Source organism: Triticum urartu, chromosome 4 (assembly GCF_003073215.2).
Source record: "Triticum urartu cultivar G1812 chromosome 4, Tu2.1, whole genome shotgun sequence".
Taxonomy (NCBI): Eukaryota; Viridiplantae; Streptophyta; class Magnoliopsida; order Poales; family Poaceae; genus Triticum; species Triticum urartu.
This window is the reverse complement of record NC_053025.1, coordinates 75085047-75089167: the sequence shown is the minus strand read 5'-3', so window position 1 is coordinate 75089167 and position 4121 is coordinate 75085047.

The following is a 4121-nucleotide window of genomic DNA, read 5'->3' as shown; positions in this document are numbered from 1 at the left end:
TTGGGCCGTGCCACGTGTCGACATATCATAGGCGCCTATCTGACCCACTGATGAGCTGACACGTGTTTCGTCCAGCCAATAAGAATTTTACAGGTGGAAATTTCCCATTGGTCGGGGCTGTTAACGGGTTATCGGATCCAAAACCCGACCCGATAGCTTAATGGCGTTCCGTTACGGTGGATGCCACGTGTCGGTCACCCTTGACAAAAGCACTTCTGTGATGCGCGATTTATCGTCATGGAAGTGGACACTTCCATGATGATAATTTTGGTAATGTCATGGAACACTTCTACGACAGCACAGGTATGACTATTGTCATAAATTTGTCATGGATGTACATGCATGACAAAAAGCGACCTACCGTGACAAACACATATCATCACGGAAGTGTATTTTTTTGTAGTGTTAGAAGGTGGGCACGGGTAGCTAATCCACTCTTCCTCCTTTTGTTCTTCGCTCTCCTCATCATCTTTTTCATCCAGTGAGCCCACAGTTTCATCAATTCCTTCTTCCATAGACTCCTGCAAAATATTAGTATCTTCTTGGACAGCGGAGGAGTCCTCAATATATGGTTTAACATAGGCATTAGAAGCATAATTATCATAATAATATTTAAGTATGGCAGAATTTTCAGATTTGTAAAGATTAGCATCATACTTTTCAATCAAAGAATCAATTTCATAAGCACCCTTAAAAGCAACAAATTCTTCAATTTGTTGAACATCATAGTAATTATAAACACCCTTAGCATACGAATATACGATTCCATTATCACTAAACTCACATTGGTAGGGAAGGTGTTTCTTAGGGTCTTCAGAACAACAAGTAAAATCATATATTTCACATAAATTCCAAGCATAGCATTGCAAACGATGGATTTGATCCAGTAAAAGTTTCCCTTTTTCAGATAAGCGATGTCGCACATAACACGCATGCTCATCTAAAGATTTACCCTCAACTAAGCTAGTTGGGGTTTCAGCACGAGCACATAGGGATCAAAGATGATCCAAGTAAAAAGCTTCAGGAGCGTGATAGGTTTTGACTGGTTCTTCAACCATTGGTGTAGAAGGTACATCTAATATTTTTGGTATTTTGCGTTTCCTACCCATAACTAAAGATAGAAAACAAGATCACAAAATAAAAACTACTTAGTGATAAAGCAAAAAAGCACACACGAGAATATTCACCCCATGCTACAACTCCCTGGCAACAGCACCAGAAAAAGGTCTTGATAACCCACAAGTATAGGGGATCAATTGTAGCCTCTTTCGATAAGTAAGAGTGTCGAACCCAACGAGGAGCTAAAGGTAGAACAAATATTCCCTCAAGTTCTATCGACCACCGATACAACTCTACGCACGCTTAACATTCACTTTATCTAGAACAAGTATGAAACTAGAAGTACTTTGTAGGTGTTTTTGGATAGGTTTGCAAGAATATGAAGAGAACGTAAATAAAAACTAGGGGCTGTTTTAGGTCAAGAAGCAATAAAGTTAGTATAGCGAGTGTGGAAAAGTGGTGGTAGGAGTTGCGAAATTGTCCCTAAGAAATTGACTACTTTACTAGACCGATAGCAAGTTTTATGTGGGAGAGGCCACTGCTAGCATGTCATCCCTGACTTGGTATGATTGGAACTATTAGAAAGCATCCGCAACTACTAATGTTCATTAAGGTAAAACCCAACCATAGCATTAAGATATATTGGTCCCCCTTCAATCTCGTATGCATCAATTTCTATGCTAGGTTGAAGCTTCTGTCACTCTTGCCCTCCAATACATGGTCCTATCAACATACAACTAACCCTATGGTGTGATCCACGCACGCGCTCATATGATGGGCACAAAAGGACAACAACATAACCACAAGCAAATTAAACCAATCATAGCAATTCACCAATTACCGATAGGACAACGAAAATCTACTCAAACATCATAGGATGGCAACACATCATTGGATAATAATATGAAGCATAAAGCACCATGTTCAAGTAGAGGGTACAGTGGGTTGCAGGAGAGTGGACCGCTGTAGATAGATGGGGGAAGGTGATGGAGAGGTTGGTGAAGATGACAGAGGTGTTGGTGTAGATCGTTGTTGCGATGATGGCCCTGACGGTGTTCCGGCGCCACCGAGAGAGAGGGGGAGTGAGCCCCCTTCTTCTTATTCCTTGACCTTCTCCCTAGACGGGAGAAGGGGTTCCCCTCTGGTCCATGGCCTCCATGGCGGTGGAGGGGCGAGAGCCTCTCCGAGATTGGATCTGTCTCTCTCTGTTTCTGCGTTCCAGATTCTGGCCTTTCACCGTTTCTTATATTCCCGGAGATCCCTAACTCCGATTGGGTTGAAATTTTAACACGATTTGTATCCGGATATTGGATTTCTTGTGGCGAAAGAGGGCACCAACCGCCTTACGGGGTGGCCACGAGGGCCAGGGGCGCACCCCCTACCTCGTGGCCCCGTCGGGCATCGTCTCGCGTTGATTCTTCTTCCCAAAAATCACATATATTCCAAAAAATCTCCGTCAGTTTTTATCCCGTTTGTTCTCCGTTTGATATGGATTTTCTACGAAATAAAAAACATGCAGCAAACATGAACTGGCACTGGGCACTGGATCAATATGTTAGTCCCCAAAAATAGTATAAAAAGTTGCCAAAAGTATATGAAAGTTGTATAATATTGGCATGGAACAATCATCTATTTTCATCTTCCTTTGAGTATTACCTTCCTATATCTCGAGAAGAACAAATAACTGTGTTTCTTCCTTTGATTCTTCATCTAGTATTGCTTCTCACTGATTTCAAATTTCCCCGGGTTCTGAGTTATTAGTCACTCGAGAACATCAATAAGTGAATCAATTCCACACCTCGATTCAATAACTCTAAGTAATTTTCATTTCTTATGAGTTTAATAGTCCTTCAAGTCATTCCTAGCCTGATCGGCTATATCCACTACAAAAAAAGACACATCCGTGACATTTTGGGCCGAACGAATTTTTTTCTGTCATACATATGACACTTCTTTGACGATAATTGTGACAAAACCCGGTATCATCATAGATGTGGTGGGCTCCTACTTCTATGACAAAAAATCATGACAGAAAATGGGCTTTTCGTCCTGGGCGGGCCGGAGACGCAGCTGCATGACATTCTTTGGGCCGTTCATGACGGAAAAAGCCATGGTAGAAGCGAGGGGGAGGAAACTTTCGGGGAGTTCCCGGTTACGGTGGGAGGTCGGGGGCCGAGCGATGCGCGTTTATCTCGTACACGTACGCGCGTGTGTGCGAGGCGTTGGCTCTAACTAAACCCGAGCGAGGCGTTGGGCTCTATCTGAACCCGAGCGATTGCACTGCAGGCTAGACGTTACTGAACCTGAGCGATCGATCGATGGCCGTTAACTGAACCCGATCGAGCGATTCCTTCGCTACTGCTGCTAACGGAAGCCGATCGATGCTGCCTCTGGATGAACAGTGAGCATTGCGGAGGGGGGGGGGTGGGGGTTGGATGAACAATTCCCGGTGGGGGTGGATGAATAGGACCTCGTGGTGTTGCCTCTGGATGAACATGACCCCGATCGATCGAGCCGGTTGGGGCTGGATGAACAGGACCCCGTGCAGGGCTGGATGAACAGGACCACCCCGTGGAGGGCAGGATGAACAGTAGATGGTGGAGGGCAGGATGAACAGTAGCACATGGAGGGGTGGTTGAACAGGAGCCCGTGGAAAGGGCTGGTTGAACAGTAGCCATGGAGTAGCGCGCGGTGGAGGCTGGATGAACAGGAGCCTGTGGATGAACAGTCGCAGGTGGAGGCTGGAGGAGGTCGACGGTGGATGAACAGTAGCTCATGGAGGCTGGAGGGGGTCGACGGTGGAGCTGAACAGAATCCCGTGGAGTCCCGTTTGCCGGTACACCACACCCCTCCCGATGAACATGACCCCCGTTTCGACTGTAGCGCTCCAACACAAGTATGTTTCGTCCTTTTTGCGGTACGCCACACCCCTCCCGATCAACAGGACCCCCGTTTTGACCATAGCGCTCGAACACAAGTCCGTTTCGTCGTTTTGCGGTACGCCACACCCCTCCCAATCAACAGGACCCCCGTTCCGACCGTAGGAGGTCCGTTTCCTCCGT